Source organism: Rousettus aegyptiacus, unplaced genomic scaffold (assembly GCF_014176215.1).
Source record: "Rousettus aegyptiacus isolate mRouAeg1 unplaced genomic scaffold, mRouAeg1.p scaffold_m13_p_5, whole genome shotgun sequence".
NCBI classification, from domain to species: Eukaryota; Metazoa; Chordata; class Mammalia; order Chiroptera; family Pteropodidae; genus Rousettus; species Rousettus aegyptiacus.
Window position 1 is genome coordinate 17,496,375 of NW_023416308.1, and position 18,539 is coordinate 17,514,913.

At 40.2% G+C, this 18,539-nt stretch overlaps 1 protein-coding gene across 4 annotated transcripts in view; it reads right to left on the minus strand.

Moving 5' to 3' along the window:
* ZNRF3 (zinc and ring finger 3) overlaps positions 1-18,539 on the minus strand; it is a 137,398-nt gene that overhangs the window by 74,594 nt on the left and 44,265 nt on the right. The window contains exon 1 of one of the 4 annotated variants that reach the window (XM_036221857.1): positions 1,852-18,345. The exons of the other annotated variants lie outside the window; for them this stretch is intronic. The gene's annotated coding sequence lies outside the window, so the exon portion shown is untranslated. Of the gene's footprint in view, positions 1-1,851; positions 18,346-18,539 lie in introns of those variants that run through there. 4 annotated transcript variants of the gene reach the window in all.

Genomic DNA, 18,539 nt, shown 5'->3' on the forward strand with positions numbered 1-18,539 from the left:
ATAGCCACATCAGCTGTAGTTGTAAAAGCCAAAACGTGAAAATAATCTAGTATCCATCAACAAGTAAATGAATAAATAAAATGTGGTACCACCATACAATGGAATACTCTTCAGCAATAAAAAGCAACAAAATACTGACATGTGCTACAACATGAATGAACCTCAAAAACATCACACTGAATAAAATAACCCAGACTTCCTCCCTCCCTTCCAAAAAGGGCACATAATGCATGCTTGCATTTATACAGAATTCCAGAAAATGTTAACCAAAGTGACAGATCAGTGATTGTCTGGAACTGGAGGAAAAAATGGACCACCAAGGGACAAGAAACTTTCATGCGTAAGGAAGTTGTGTATTTTGATTGTGGTGTTGGTTTCACATAGGTATACATCTGTCAAAAATCCCTATACATCTGTCAAATCTCCCTACATTGTATCTTTAAATGGGTCCTTAACTGTATAGAAATACCTCTACTTAAGTGTTTGTTTATTTAAAAAAGGAAATTGTTGAATTCAGGGCAAGAACAAAGGACATTCTAAAAAGAGAGTCAACAACTGTACAATAGAGTTCTATAATCCATCCAAATTCACAAACATCCCAGTGCTACCCACTGGGTCATTACCGATAGCCTTGGTTATACAGATTGGCTTTTAATTCATAAATATATGATGACCTGGTGGAGAAAAAAAGAGAACTTTCCTTTTCTTATTCAGATCTAGTTCAGAACTGGGCCATGGAAAACCTAATACAAAATAATAACCCAATAAAGGCCATGGAAAACTCAATAAAAGATGCCTTTTCTAGACAGCTACTATGAGTGTGGTTCTCTTCCATGTTCCATAAATCCTAATTTTGGTAGAATAAAGACCAAAATCTACAGCAGACTTTAGGATGCCCTACCATCCAGTAATGCTGACACACCAGAGCCCTCTTTGCCTTGCCCTGCCAAAAGGACACTTGCAGTATAAGTCACGTGCACGTAAAATAATTTATCTTGAGGCGCTTGAACTAAGAGCAATCCCTTACCTGTAATTCTTTACAAACTCAAAGAATTTGCAAATCAAATTCCAGTTAGAGACCAGCAGCCACAACAGAGAATATTCCCAAGGGCAGTGGCAGCAACATGGCAGCTCATTCCTCTGTACAGCTTTTCTGGCTGCAGTTGTCCTTCCCTACTTGCACCTCTCCAAATATAGGCATGTATCTTCACACTTACGCATTGATCTATCCACATATGACTGTGTAAATATGTGCCACTAATGACACATGTAGCACACCACATATCAATACAGAACAAATGACAACTGGTTCTAGAGTCTATCATGGCATAATGCTGCCCAACCACAGTAGCACCTGAACAATAGCAACAGGAACAAGAATCAGTACACCTAAAGTCAGAGGTTTTCCCTCTCTGGGAAAAACAAGTGACTGCTCATGTCTTTTAGGCAGATAAACCAGAGAATGTAAGGACATGGCCTGAGACGTGTCTGTACCACAGTAACCCTGCAAACTCCTATGTACTCAGAGCCTTCTTTATAAGGTCAGAGGTTATGAAGAAGTTAGAGGTTAAAAGGTTATAGGGAAGTTATCTGGTTGAGACTGCAACTTTAGACCAGCGCTATCTGACAGAACCTTCTGTAATCATGATGATGATCTATTTCTGACAATGTAGAAGCCATGAGCCACATGTGGCTATTTATTGAAACTGATAGATTAAATTTTAGGTTTTACTTAATTTTAATTAATTTAAATGTAAGTAGCCACAGCTGGCTATGACCTTGTTAATCTTAAACTCTATAGTCTGTACTTCCCTACAAATCTAAGAAAAAACAGTCCAAACATACTCTTACCTTGTCCTCCTCAAATTATCTTAAAAGTATCAAATTAAAGTCAGGATTGGCTCAAATCTAGAAGACAAAAAAAATGTGTTTGATGCTACAGGTTACTGGGGAAATGTTTTTAAAAGATTTTGTTCTATAGCACTATGCAGTGCAGAACCAAACAAAACACTGCAGGAAACCAGCGATGAAGGTGTTCTGGGGTCAGATACCAGTGGGTGGTAAGGTGACACAGGAAATTCGAGATAGCAAGGGTCAGAAGCACAGACTACCACTAATCTTGCTGTGTAGTCTTGAGCAAATAACTTTTCCTCTCTGGACCACAATACCTCAATAATACATAGGATTTAACCACCTGCCCCATCTAATTTCCAGAAATGGTAAAGAATGCTAAAGAGTATCAAATGCTACTTAAAAGCAAGATGTCATCATAATTTCACCTAAGTCACTTGGAGTAATGTTGCATTCCCAGGTCCCGCTCATTTTTTGTCCTCTTTTGGTGGGGTCCCCTGCAATTCCATATGCCGGGTTTCCTATCTGTGCCCTCTTCTGTGGCTATTCCCAGTCGTTAAGACAGTGTCATTCTTGGTTTCTGCCTGTGACTCACTTGAGTGTATTGTCTCTCTTCACTTTAAGATGTTGCTGTTTATTTTTCATAATATAAGAGTTTGTCATACATTATCTCATTTGTTCCAGAGCCAGTGATTGACACCCCACCCTCCTGCCAGTCTACAGCCTGGAAGAGGTCTGGCACCCTGGCTCAGACTTTCAACGTCCAGAACTGTGAAAAATGAATTTGTTGTTTATAAGCCACCCAGTCTGTGGTATTTTGTTATAGCAACACAAATGAGGGGAAACTCTGAACAATGCAGGCTCCATCCAGAACTGCAAACACTCTGATTTTGGAAGGGGGCAGCAAGGCGGGCCCAAAGGTGAACACCAGGCAATTTCCTTCTAACCAGGTCAACAAAATATCTCTTTTTCAAATATATCAGTATGGCCCAAGATCTACAGAATTCAGAATGTCGACCTTAGTCCCCAATCCTCCCTGCTAGATCAAACTTCTGAGCTGCAATGTCATTATTAATTAACCCACTGATTCTCTGGCTTCAGCCACTACTAATAAGAAGCCATGGGGAGCCATTAAAAAGTGAGAATTGACTGTGAAAGGGCTCAGGAAACTTTCTGGATAATGGTCATATTGTTTTTTAACTTGACAGAAAAGATAACGGTTGGGTTACACAAGGGGATACATTCATCAAAACCCATGGTGTAGTATATTGAAGAGTCACACATTTCACTCAATGTAAATTTTACTTCAAAGGAAAAAAATGTAAACAAATAAAAGATACAAAGTCAAGCCACATGCACAACACCAATCAGAATTTCTGAGGCTGGCCCACAGACATTGGATCTTTAAGGTGATTTCTAGGTGATTCAAATGAAGATGAACCTCAGGGAACACTGAAAATTACTTGCCTAGACCAAAGAAAGCTGGCTTCTCACTTTCTATCTGAAATTGACTATACAATAGAAATCACAACTCAACACTCTCAAGAAATAGTGGGAAGAATATGAAATGGCCACCATCTGTCAATTTGTATTTGCAAAAAATGGCATTTGCATGTGCTTCCAATATTATTATGATGATAAGATACTATCGCTTTTAGATGTAAGCATGCACCTCACTGAATGGGTAACACCTTAGCCACAGAAGAGCATAATCTTATTTGAGAGAGGTCTACTCAGGCCAGAGGTTAACCTCCATCCTGAACAGTACCACTCCTCCAGGACAGGGAGAGGTGCAAGCAGCTAAGGGGTGTGGAAGCCAGAGGGCAAAGCATTCATCCATCTGCCTGGCTCCACTGCTAAAGGGTAAATACCCATGAAGGGGACCTTGGAGTTGCCAGGCCAGAAGCTCAGGTAAGAGGGCATCCTTCTTCCTCCAAAAAGATGAGCTTGTATTTCTTGTTTCCAAGCCCTAGCTTTTCAACAAAACTAGAATTCTCACCCTGGTGGTTCCAAGACAAACATGAGAAGCAATTCAGCCTTCCCTCAGGAAGGACAGGATGATGAGTAGCAAAAGGTAATTTTCACAAGCACCTGTGATAGGTGAGAAATTCCAGAGAGAGAAAAAGGATGCTCTCCTCCAGGGCTTGGCCTTCCCACATGACTCGGTTCTTCTCTGGTGAAGTGAAGAAGCTGGTGCGCTGCTCACTTTTCCAAGCTCCTAGAGTACCACTTGGTCCTTGCTGTAAGATGCAAGGACAAAATGTACCAGATTCAATTTTAATAGATAGTAACTGGTTGATCTTAAGCTAAGAGAGAAGCCCAACTGGGAAATATACCAAATGAAGGAAACTGGGTGATTCAGTGCCCAAGGAAGGCAGGAGGACCAAAAGCAGCCAGTCACAAGCCTGCGGCTCCTGGTGTCCACTGTGCCCCACAAGGGGCATTCTTGTATATTCTCCCCCTGTGAGTGGCAACCACTTTAGGGTGGATAGTCTTTACAACTCTCAGTACAAGTCATATCCACTCCTTTTCTGTCATATGTGCAAAACAGAAATTACTGCCCTTGTGTGATAAGGAGAAGCTTGGGCCCAGGAAGTGACATACCAAAGTCACCTGGACCCATATTCAAACCAGCCACTCTGCTCCCCTGTTCTCTCACTGCGCCCCTGAGTCACTGTGCCTTTTACCTTTCCCAATAGGGAAAATAAATGACTTTTTAATCATTCTCGGATTTGAGAGAGACAAAAATAAAACCAAGTGTTTTATCCATCTCCAAATCTATCAATCACTGACTTATTGCTGCCTAGTAGGCACTCAAGTAGGTGTTCATAGATCAACTGGTTACTACGTTTCAGCAAAGACAAAACTCATTCCAATGAATTATAACCTAAGCTATTATTAACAACTTTTCAAAGCGTCGTTCTTGATTCTCTCCACTCCGAATTCTCCATTACCCCAAACTGAGCACAATAAATATTTGTTCCCACCTCTAAACATGGCATAATCTCAGGGTGCACAGTGTACAATCACGCTAGATGCAGTGTAACGGATAAGGTCTCAGAAAGAATGAGCATTATTATCTAATCAGAAAGCAATTTGTAAGTGTATAAACTCATTCACCAAATTTACTGAGCACCCTCTGGGTGACATGTGCTGTGTGATAGGTGCCATGAGTGACACAATGAAGAGTCAGACCAAGGATCCCACTCTGAGTGGCTCCAGATAATAATCATCAGCTCAGAATTTTGTGAATCATTATCTTGTAGCCAGTGCCATCAAAGCAAAATCTCAGAACTGCAAAGCCCCTCAACAAAGACAGAGTTTGGAAAGCACCGTCCTGGCTCCAAATCATAAAGCCTAGGATTGTAATAAACGATGCTACACATAAATCTACACTGCTCTATAATTCTACTTTCAAATACAGGCAGCCTTAAACAAAAAGCCCTGTGTTCTGCACAATATGCACATTACCTTTTAGACCTATTCAAATCCGCCTTCTTAACAAATCAAGATGTGCTGGGAAGGGGAAGTGCCAATCAAGATTCCTGGTGCCCCTGGAACCCATGTGGCTGCTAAGACCCTATGGCTCAAGACTTTTGGGTGGCCGTTAGACTCCATTTTCCTTCAGAATTGACCTGGCCTGATTTCAAAGCCCTCTGGAACTATTTATACTCCAAGTCTGAAGGATAGAGCTCCTCCTCCTCTACAGGATTACTGCGATGTCCAGAGGTCTCAAGAGGCAGGAATGCCTCGCTCAGTTCTCAGCTCTATCTCAGGTGAAGTTAAAACAGGAATGCATGGAGTCTCCCACACTGACCTCACAAACTGCTTTGGGAAATCAAGTAATTTTTTGCTCAGCTCAAGGTTCAAGAAGCTAGCAAGGAAACACTCTCAGACCATGTGACTTCGAAGGACTGAAAGACAGGCCCCTTGCTTTGTAGACAAGACTCTCTTCCTATGAGAGAAAAGGGAAAACCAACTTCCCCCAAATTCTCGATGCTGCACATAGAGAACACCAGCCCCAGAAAAGGGAAGAAGAGTCAGGAGTCCCTTTGTTTATAGAAAGCTCGGGGTTTCATCCAATGCAAAAATTTGCTACTTTAAAAAATAATAATAATCCAAGGAAAAGAAATTAAGGGCTGCTCAGAAAATCCAAAAAAATGTCCTCAGACACTTCTAACAGGAAGATCTACAGGTATGATTAGCAGGAACTAGCCATTGCCCCTCTCTACCTTATTTGTACTACATACCTACCCAGTTCCTTCTATTTTGGGGTAGGCCTCACACATCACTTATCAGCTTCGCTTCCATCCCAGAAAGCAGCCTACAAAGAACACACTTCCTCCTTGAAGGCAGCCGTCCACCAGCCAGAAATCTCTGTCTCTAGCCATCTCTGCGGTACTCAGTAGGCTCTACAAGTGAACAGAGCCTCCACCCATCAGCCAGATGGGTCAATGTGTTGTTCCTGTCCTGGGGATGGAGAAAATATGCACCCCCATCCTGCCTGCCCTGTGGGACCTCAGCAGGCTCTCATTGGGGGTGGAGGAGGGGAGATGGAAGGATGGCTTATTGTTGGCTTTTAAGCCATGTTTAGTATTAGAAGTCCTTTTTATAAACCAACCCTTAAGTAAAACTCTAATATACAGCATGGACAAAAAGCAAGGCTACACTGGGTGAAGAGGGTCCAAAGCTACTACTCCTTTAGCCTCCTTTCTCCTGGCAGGGTCCCTGAAGCTACTCCAAAAAACATGACCCCAAAACGCAGGCCAGGAGTCACTGCCAATCCACAGAGGATTCTAGGTGGTACACAGGGGGACTCTTTAAAACAAAGACATTTATTCTTTTTTTTTTTTTAATTAGAAAAGATAACCAGTGTGAATTCTTGATAAAATTTCCTTCAAAAAATACTGTTTTTCACCAATTCTAAGATACCATCAACCATAACATCTTTAAGTGGACAAGAAAAAAATTAAACTAGGACAAGCTATGGATTTTAAGACATTCCAATTTCAAAGATGATAAGATACAAAAAAGAAAAAAGCATTTAAGAATCAGCAAGTTATTCCCTTTTTAGAACTGTAGTCACTTTAAAGAAAAATACTAAATAAATGAGTAAACAGGTGGGACACAAGATATGGCAGAAATTGGGATGGTGGTATAAGAATGACTAATAACAACAATCGCACGTAGAGTGCCGTGTGTTAGGCCCTGCTCTAAGTGCTTTAAATTTAATCTTTGAAACAACCCTATGATGTGATATCTGAAATCACCCCCATTTTCAGAGCAGTAAACTGCAGTAAGTACAGTGAGAGTTGGTGACCTGCCTGATATCACACACAAGTAAGTACTAAGGCAAGAATCACAGGCCAGCATAAGCCTGTGGGTCTCAGCTTCCTGCTGTTCTTAAACTTCTCCAGAGAACTCTAGGTAAAGCCAAGGGAAACTGCCAATATTTAACCAATTCTAGTTTACAAAATGTCAGGTTTAGAGGATCAAACTAAGAGACCTAAGTGCCATTTTTTAAATGTCTGATTAATGACTGACATGTGACTGGCTGAAAAGAAAGAACTATGCTTTCAGGATACAGTGTAAACTCGGTACCAGTGGTGCATCATTAACCTCAATCCAAAGCCCTCAAAGTTTTGAAATACTCTAGAATGTTTATCCAGAGCCCCTTTTCATCTTCTTCATTCAGATTCCAGCCTCCAGAATCAACCGAAGATCAGGAATACTTGTAGGAGAGAAAGGTATAAAATGAAGAAATACACTTTTTTCTTAAACTTCAGGACTGGCCCTCAGGCAATTTTAAAACAACCTTAAGAGACAACTAATAATACTCCAGATTGATCTTTCACAGGCCGTGGCCTCACCCCTGTCAAGCTGTGGCTGAGCTAGTGGCTGGAGGGCAAAGCCATCACCCAGAGTTGGCCAAATACTCCTTGAGATGAATGATTTGGATGAATGATTCAGTTTAAGGATACAGAATATCAGGGGTTACAGCTAGGGTCAGTTTCTAAAAATAATTATGTATGAATTGACACCCAAAGCAGGGACCACCATCCACCATGCCTTTCCTGTTAGCACCTGCATGCAGGGCTGCACGCAGCCCAGCTCTGGCGAACCCTTCACACCCTGGTCTAATCCACGCACTCTAAGATGAATGGGGCCCCTGGAGTTGTGCAACCTGCTGGCCCTTCTTGCATGTATGTAAAGAAGTATCTCAGGTTTCTAATAACACTGGGCAAAAGCCCAGAGAGGATCTGAAGTTAAGCAGAAACCTGATATACAATACTGTGATCATCAGAGAGGAAGGCAAGGAAAAACCTGGACCTTATTTTAGGAAAATGCTACCTTATTCTGACATTTATCTTAAAATACCTAATAGTTGAAGACTTTGAGTGGGTTAATAATATTCTTTCTGGTTCTAAAACCAAAAGACCCTGACATAGGAACCTCTTTTATTTTCCTTTGTAACTTCCAAAGTTTATGCTCATCACTAATATAACTCCATTAACTCTTAATTCCAAAGAAGTTTTAAATATGCAGGTTCTCAAACATTCTTTTTTTTTTTTTATCATCAAAGCTCGGCACAAGAAAAAATTAACTCAAGCCAGAAAAGATGATCTTCCTAAATATTATGTTCCTAATAGAAGAAAACTACTCTTTTCCCTTAAGCAAAATAGAACATAACTATGCAGCGCCTTTTGTACTTAAGTTTCCGAAATGTGAATGGGACACTTTTCTGAAATTGCGAATATACAAAAGAACCAAACAAAATCACAAAAAAACATGGAAATGAAAAACTTCTCTCTGCTGAAAGGAACTGTTCTTTGTTGATAAAGGGAGGTTCGAACATATTTTAAATATTTTTAAACAAAGGCCTAGCTGATGTCCCTTAATCCATCTATCCAGCTCAACTTTCTGCCCAGGCAGCTGCTGCAGCGGAGCGCCCATCCAGAAGGGAGGGCCAGAGGCATTTCCTCAGCGTCCCACATTCCTGGGGGACATGGGACTTAGCAAAGTTAACAGCAATTTTCAACCTCCAATGCAAGTACAACAACATCTTCATAAAAGTTTTACAAGGACATCCTGGCAAGAACCAAACTACCACGAAGGGTAATGTTTCGGGGCCCTGAGCATTCCGGCAGCTCGCTTTTCTTGGCCACCTCTCCTAAATGTGTGGTGCAAATAGGCGGTCAGCTGGGAACCCGCAGGAGGGTCCCATGGATAAAGCGCTTGGAGAAAATAAAGTCAAATATACACATGCTGGCTCGCTGGCTCGTTGCTTCTTGCCCTGCAGGAAAGGGGAGCAAGTGGAGGCCGGTCAGATTTAAACCTCTCCAATCGATGCAAGGGAAGAGGAATGGCAAAAGAAGGGATGGAAGCAGATACACGGAGCCACCTGTCTCAGGGTCCAATACTATCTCTCCATCTTTCTAGAAGACATCAATCTCAACCTTGCATTTCTCAATCGTGTGAGCATTAATGGAACATTGTTCTGAGCAGGACTCCCACAAAGTGGGAGACTATCCATGGTAGACTTGTAGAACAAAGATCCAAGGTGAATAAAAGAACCACAGGGCCTTAAGAGACGGCAGTCAGCCTTGAGGCCAATGTTAGTTTCCCGGGGCTGCCTAACAAAGTACCACAAACCGGATGGTTTAAATAACAGAAATTACTGTCTCACTGTTCAGGAGGCTGTAAGTCAGGGATCAAGGTATCAGAGGGGCTGTGGGAGAATCTGATCTATGCCACTCCCCTAGCTTCTGGTAGGTTGCTGGCAATCCTTGGCATTCCTTGGTTTGTAAGAATCATCACCTCTATCACTGCCTCCCATCTTCATATGGTATTCTCCTTGTGTGCACATGTCTATGTCTGAATTTCCCCATTTTATAAGGATATCAGTCATATTTAATCAGGGCCCATCCTAATAATCTCATTTAAACTTGACAAACTCTGTAAAAACCCTATTTCCAAATAAGGTCACATTCTGACCCCCCAGGTACAGGGAGTTAGGTCTTCAACATATGAATTTTGGGAGGACACAATTCATTCCATAAGAGGGCCCTCAGGAGAACCACCAGCGGTTGATAATCCTATAAGAAGATATTAGCATTGTCATTCTTCAGCATCTCTCACAATAAGTAACTAGGGAAACTAAAATTCTGTATCATAATGCAGGAATAAGTTAAATGAACTATTTTTTTTAAGTAGGTGGAAAGATATGGCAGAGAAATATAGGCAAGGTGCCAATCACAGGGTGAAACAAGGAAAAATGAGGTGTAAAATGATATATTCACAGACTGTTTTTGGCAGAGGCCTGTTGCCAGTAGCCATATAGTAGATTCTCAGAGTTTGGCAAGATAGAAAAGAGGACAAGGCCCAAAATACATTAATAGCCCAGCTATGGCTTTAGATGGAGCCATAATTGTCTGGGAAACAGGGCTCATCTTACAATTCCATGAACTGCTACATTTGAGTCTCTTGCCATTCAATGAGGATTTACATGGCATTTACATGGCAAGGATCAGTTCATTGCCAGTCACTGGCCTGGGTTTGAACAAGACACCAGTTTAAGGTTTTCAGAGTAAGGAGCACCCTAAGAAACAGACATATGGGTCACTGCCCTTTCTAACTCAAAATAAAAAATGAGGGAAACACCACATTTGGCAAAGGTAGGTGATGAAGAGGGTTCCCCCCCACCACCTTTTTAAAAATTTTTTTGGAAAACAAATAAAGGAAGAAGAAAATGGGAAAGCATTTTCTTTTCAAAGAAGCCTCAATGGTAATGACTTCGTGATTCTGAATATTGCTGAAGACTGGGAAGAAAGAATCAACTACAAGGTGCATAATACTATACATATCTTCTCTATCATCATGCAAGTTTATACTGATATTCTCAGATAACAGAGAGGTAAGGGCCTTCAAAACAGCTTTATCCCAACTATTAAATGTCATCTAACCTAGTGGTTCTCAAAGTCCATCTGTAAGCCCCTTGGTGAGGGGAGAGGAGAGGATAAATAAAATCTTTTCTGGGAACCTGTGAGGGCAAAACTATTTTTATAATAACACTAAGACATTATCTGCCTTTTACATTATGCTGATATGCGCATTGATGGTGTAAAAGCAATGGTGGGAAAAACCGTTGTATGAATCAAGGCAGTGGCACCAAACTGCACTCTTGATTATTGTATACTCGCAATTAAAGAAGGTTCCTTAAGAATGTTGGGGAAGCAACGTTGATGAAGAATATTGATAAAGTAATAACTGTTAATTGTATTAGCTCTCAACTCCTGAGTACATGCTTTTTTAATACTGTCTGTGACAGAATGGAAAGTATGCAGAAAGCACTACCATTGCATACCAAAGGGCAATGGTTGCCTCAAGATAAAGTTCTCTTGCAATTCTGAGTTGCAAGCCGAACTAGCCACCTTAATATGAAACATCATTTTTACATAAAAGGTCAACTGACAAAGTATGGTTATAGAGATGGGTATCAGGCAGACATTTTCTCAAAAATGAATGAAGTGAGCATGTCACTTCAAGGAAAATAATTCATAACATTTGTTGCCAATGATAAAATTTGAACTTTTAAGCAAAATTAGAATTTTGGGAAATTTCCACCCACCACCATGAGCTTGACAGAATCTCAATATTTAAAGACTTTTCTATTGAGATAGATGGGGATATTAGCAAATACAATTTTTTAATAGTGTATAATGAAATGTGTCAGCATTTGAAAGAGCTGCCTGATTCAATGAATCAGTATTTTCTACATGACCAATACATGACAATATAAAAACATTTATTAGTAAAATATCTATTAAAAGTACAAGAGAGACAAATGGATTTCAATGTAAAATAATATGAAGCATTTATCCATATGGTTTCGGATTCTGTATTACAACCAACCTTTAAGAAACTACCTCCTGTTGAATTCTGATATGGCATCAAAGAATATCCCCAATTATCTTAAGAAACAAAATATTCTTCTTTTTTTCAACCGTGTATGTGTGTAGGCCAGACTTTCTTCATATACTTCAACCAAAGCATATCTCAACAGATTCGGCACAGAAGTAGATGTGAAAATCCAACTGTCTTCTAAGCCAGACATTAAAGAGATTTACGAAACACTTAAAGCCACTCTTCTGATTATATTTTTCAAAATATTATTTCATAAAAAGTGTTAGTTATATTAACATGTAAAGGGTTTGCTATCATTTTTAAATGTATTTAAAAATTAAATATTAAAGTTGTTTTAATTCTCATATAGAAAATATGGGCAGATATAACCCACATAAAGAAAATCTCTTTGTGGTCTTTAATACTTTAAGATTATTAAGAACTCTTACAATTCAGTAATACGAAGAATAACCCAAATTAAATGGATGAAGGATCTGAATAGATATACAAATGGCCAATAAGCACATAGAAAGATGTTTGTTCACACCATTAACCAAGAAGTATCACCTCACAACACACCTACTAGGATGGCTATCAAACACGGAAAATAACAAGTGTTGATGAGGCTGTGGAGGAATAAGGGTTCCCATGTAAAATGGTGCAGCCACTTTGAAAAAACAGTCTGGCAGTCCCTAAAAACATGAAACAGAGAATTACCATATGGCCTAGCAATTCCACTCATGGGTTCATACCCAAATGAAAACATGTCCACACAACAACTTGTACCTAAATGTGCATAGCAGCATTATTCATAATAATCAGAGTGGAACCAACTCACATGATCATCAACTGATGAATGGATAAATAAAATGTGGTATCCATACAATGTAATATTATTATTCAGTAATATATGGCTGATGATAAGGTACCAGTTGAGAGAAAATCCCATTTAGACACCTGTGGTTTCCCACATGTGTCTATAAGTAAAGGATTCAAAAGAGAAGAATGTCAAAAAAACTGAACCCTCTCAAGGGAGTCAACCCTAACCTCATTAGTGCTTCCCTGATGAACTCAACAGAATCTAGTTCTACTCACATTCCAGTATTCTAGACTGGATTCTCAATTCCTTCCTAGGAAATGACGGCTATATTTATCTTCCTCCCAGCCTTATGGATTTCCCAGGTAATGGGTGACAGTGAGGGCTGAAGAAGCGTAAGGGTTGTCAGCTTATGATTTCATAGCTACTCACCATCCCCCTAACTCAACCGTCATAGTAAAGTTCACAGACAGTATAGACCCTTCTACTCTCAGCAGCCAAACACAAATGAAATCCATCCTCCAGTCCCCCAAATCCTCTCCCACCACCCTGGACAACCTGTTCATAGAACCACCAGCTACTAACACATCTTATTCTTTCTTAATCACAATTATTTCCAAATAAAGACATGGTCCATAACTAGTGATTTCAACCACTAACAAGCAGGAAGGCTCAAAGCCCACTGCCATCCATTCACTCTTAGCAAACAGTCCACCTGGATTGTGCCAAAACTAACTGATCCAAACACCAACACCCATGTACAAGCCATGTGGAAATCAGGCAGCACTGCATTATTACAAAAGATGATATTTTATTGAGTCCCTGCTAAGGGATATAACTTCCTTTTGGATAAAACTGCAACTTTTCGAAGCTGCAAGACCATTCCTCTCACACAAAGAATGATGGTGGTACTAATTAAATTTTTAAAAAATCTACAATTATATTCTAATGACAAAAAAAGAGAAGAGAACATAAGCATTTTTCTTGGTTCACCTATTTAAAAATACTTAGCTTTAAATGAAACTACTCTCAGTGTAATTTTTTAGGGGGTAAGTAATGAAAAGAAAACTTTCTCAGCAATACCTGATCATTAAAGAGCTTCAGGTAGGAAGAAAATCAATGTACTCCATAATCTCATTACCAGAGAAACAACTGGGAGATAGAACTTCATTAGTCTTTTTTTTTCTATGCATGCCACATTTTCTTTCTTTTTTATTTAAACAAAATTAGTATCATGATATATTGCATTATATTCTGCTTTGTTCACTAAGAGTCTTTTCCCTTGACATCAAATACTCTCAATTTTAATGTCTGCATCGTACTCTACGACATGAATAAAAGTACGATCACTTAGCCAGCCCTTATTGATATTCCCATTGTTGGCAATTTTCTATCATAAATAACATGTTAGTGAACATCCTCACACAAAATCCTTGAGAGGCATGTCTGATGATTCTTTAGGCTAAATTCCTAGAAGAAAAACTGTTGAGTCAAGGAATATGAATATCTTGACTGCTACAAACAACCTTCCCACCAGCAGTGCATAAAAGTGTCTATTTTCTTTACCTTTTTACTAAACTGGGTCCTAATATTATTTTAGCTTTTGCCACTTGGAAAGGAAAAAAAGTGACTAGTTTTTCTTTTAATCAGGGTTCTTTCAGAATCTTTGCTATACTACAAGGTCCTTGTTCCCTCCTTAACCCACCTCATCCAACACAAGTTCACTGAGCTAAACAGAAATCCACACACTAGCTATGCATAGCACATCAGGAGCTGTGTGAGTAGGATGGGGAAGGAAGGGAGGGAAAAGGAAAACTTCGTACTTTAGGGAGAAATAGGGGTGTCCAAATGTGTGAAGATTTGGGGAATCTGGCAATTCCCAGAGCTCAGATTACGCCAGGAAGCAAGTTTAATGCCAACACACAAACACTTGGGGAACAGAGAGAGGAGGAAATGGTGTCCTCCTCAATCTTATGTGTATTAACCACATTAAAAAAAAAAAATGAGAAGTCAATCAAATACTTCAATAAAGAATCACTGCAGCATCTATTTCAATATTATCTCACAACTTGGGCAATCCTACATACTTAAAACTCTGTTCGATTCAGCACAAATATCCCCTCCACATACATATCCCCCCCTCCTCAAACCTCATATTCTGGAAAGAGAAAACACAGGCTGAGGGATGCTGGGAACCCTAAAAGAAATGTGCTAACAGCAGGCTCCTACCCCCAGCCTGGTAAATCTCTCATCTATAATCCAACATGAGAGACAACAGGCAAACAGCAAGAGGTCATCTTCAAAGAACTGGTTGCTACGGGAAGCAAGTGTAGAGGCAGCAAGCATGTCCCCATCAAAGTCTGGCAGCTGCAGAAGAACCACAAAGGTACAGCTCCCCTCAGAGCAGCACAAGAATGGGGGAAGGAAGGGGCCTCTGGGGGAGGAGGCAAGAGGAAGGGGAGAGAAAAACATCGGACTGGCAGCAGCTGCCAAGTGGGACATAAAGCCTGGTAGTTCTGTGTTGTTCAAACAGGGAAAAAGCAAGGGAAAGAAGAAAATATATAAAATAGTATTTCCTGAAGTTGCCTTTTTAAGTGCCAGCCAAATCTTCTGGCATACCTGAGAGAAGGCCTGATAACGTCCACAGCTATGGAAAGAGAAACACAGCCATTAGTGATAAATGGCAAGTACCAGCTTTACACACCATCTCAGTACAAATATGATCATCTCTTAGTAGAAAAAAAAAAACTCTAAATATTTATCTAAAATGACTCCTTCCTAACAGGGCAACATCAGCCACACAGAAGAGGGGACCTACAACTTGTCTGTCAACAGGGGAATCTGAAAGTGCCCCTTAATTTTGGGTAGAAGCTGCCCTCATTTTTGCAGGTGAAAGACACAAGAGTCAATAGACTTCACAGCCCCTAATGGACGTCTCAAATAGTCCCTTTCACATTTGAAACCTCCAATCCCAAATATTGCACTAGCCCCTGGGACTCATACAGGACTCAGAGGGAAGAGACTGCTGGAGAATCAAGTTCCACTCTCTCATTCTGAAGACCTTAGAATGTTAAGAGACTTGCCCAAGGTCACTCAGCTCATCTAGAGGCCAGGTGTCCCAACTCCCAGGCTAAAGTTCTTTCCATTGATGGGTAAAATCCATAAAGGTCTAGAGACAAGAAGGAAAGGGGCTAAAAGCTTGGTCTTCATTCTTCACTTAATTTCTAGCTGCTACTGAATCACTTGCTATATAAATGTGCTGGGTCTCTCTTCTTCCAAAGAACTGTCCATCTGTTGTTTTTAGTGAGTTTTCACAGAGGTCAGGCCCAGGCAGGTGGACACATCTGTATGTCCTCACCCCAGCCCCCTGCTAAGAAAGCACTCAGCCCCTCAAAGAAGGTATCGTTTTGCTCAAAATGATTTCCTGCAACAGGTGAGACGGTCATAGGGCTAAATGTATACACACAGAGCATTCAGGCTTGAAACTGTATCACAGAACCATATCCCATGCAAAAGGGCAAAGCTAAAATGGCACGGGTGATTTCTTCCAGCATAAACACTCATAAGTCAAAGACTTATGCAATCTATTTTTATAAATGGATCTGTCTTCACCACATTTCACAGATATAAAATGTGCCATGTTAAAAACAAAAATCAGACATAATTTAAAAGGCCCTTTCGGTAGGCCAAGACTATCTGTATTTGTCCTCAGCCAAGTGGAAAAGTATAAATATAAGTTTTTTAATTGTAAAACTCCTCTGAATTAAAATCACTAAATAAAAACTTAACACTTATTGCCACACAGCTAATAAACAAGCAAGTACATACTAAAGCAAGGGCCTCATAATTTTCTTCCTCAGCCATCACTGCTACCACCACCACTACCAACCACTACCATCACCTTAAACTAATCCTTTTTACAGTGATGGAATTTCTGAGAATCCTATTTCTGCTTTCATTGTTTAGTGTCATAGGAATACAGAAGTGTGAGGAGAGATGTAGACATTTATATGAAGACTTCCTGAGGCCCTTTTTCTATCACTAAAGATGTTAGCGAACTGAAGACAGAAAAAGAGAAAAAGAAAGGATTTCATGACAGTAATCCAAATGTCTGAAAAGGAACAATTGTCCATAAAATGAACAACCTCAATGAAATAAATTTCTATTATATTTGGTCCTTTTTTTTCTTTGTATTTCTTTTCTTTTCTTTTTTCCTTTTTTTTTAGGGGGTGAGGGGGGTGGTGCTGAAAGCATTAGAAGCTTCTGGCTGCAATGGTAAATTATGAGAAGAAGGAATCCCTGCTGGTTGGTCTCCTTTACAGTTCACAACTGGAGATTAAGAGACCCAACCCAACCTGCTACCCAAAGAATCAGACTTGCTCCTGCCCTCTAAGCCTTCCAAGGCCGAAGGCCAAAGAGGAAGACCTCTGTGGCCCCAGGTCAGGCATAGGCAACCTCTGAAGGGGAGGGCAAGGGCCTCTGAATGACCAGATTAAGTCTGAATGGAAGAAGAACCTGTGATTGTTTTCTGAATAGTTAGTTCTCTTAGGGGGAACAAACTCCAAGCAAAAAAAAAAAAAAAAAAAAGGCAGAAACCTAGCATGGCTCTCGGTCACTGCCCCTCAGAAAGGGGCATCCTGCTCTTTGAATCTAGGAGAGTGGATTTTCACATAGTCGAAAAGTAAAGCCTACTCTCCAACTCAAGTGTGGAGTTCGGCTCATTTTCCAGGGGAAGGAGGAAAAAATAACACTGCCATACTTCTCAAGATTACTATTTAGACAGTTCAGGTTGACATGGAATATGTGTTAACCACCAATCCCCCAGGACAAACTTAGAAACTCCTCCAAGCCATTACACATTAAAGAAACTAGTCCTTCCTTTAATTCTCTTAGCTTGGTCTTCTACCAAAACTTCTTTATGATATTATTCCAGCCTTGCCGCCCCAGAATCCTTGCCAGAATGCTCTCTACCCCAAGCATGAGTAGGGAAGGAAAGAGCAAATGTCTAACCTGTGGCAGCCTAGTCAGAACTGTCCTGGCTACATGAGATGTAGGCCTGCTGAGGTTTTGTTCTGCTTCTCTAAGTGGGGGGAAAATATCAACATAAATCTTTCCTCCCAGTGAAAGAGCTGAGGATTAAGTTAATTCATAACACAGACTACTCATACATCAAGATACAATTCATTAAAAATCTTGTTTAACAGAATGTTCAATGACCCTTCTACATTAAAAACTCAAGTTTGGGTGTAAAAGGCTAATGTCTAAAAAACCACGGTGGGGGCAGGGGTGGGATGGTTGGGAGATATGGAAAAAACTGTTCAAAAACCCTAAGTTTAAACTCATCCCATCTTGGCATGTAGGATGTGAGCCCCTCTATAGCATCTGGTTCTGCAACTGATATTTAATGTGTTTCCATTAAACTGCAGGGGACATAAGAACGAAAGGCACAGATTCTGCCCTCCAAAGAGACTACAGTTACACAGAGGAGAGAAGGCAAATAAAATGTATATATAGGAGTGAGGGTTAAGTGCCGAGAGGAAGGCTCATCATGAGAATCCTCTGAGAATACAAAGATGGTGGCGTAAGGAGCTCCGGGAGGGCTTCAGGATTTGGTCTTGATCAATAAAAGAAAGAAGACTGAGATTTGGTACCTTCCTTATTTCTATCTGGAACTTTTCAGAGATTTAAAAAAAAATTTTTTATTTTTCAATTACAGTTGGCATACAATATCATATCAGTTTCAGGTGCAAACACAGTGATTAGACATTCATATAACTTACGAAGTGATCATCTTGATGAATCTAGTACCTATCTGACACCATACTAGTTATTATAATATTGACTGTATTCTTTATGCTATACTTAATATCCTCGTGACTCTTATAATTACCAATGTGTACTTTTTAATCCCTTCCCCCTTTACCACCCGCTCCCAATCCCCTCCCATCTGGCAACCGTCAAAATGTTC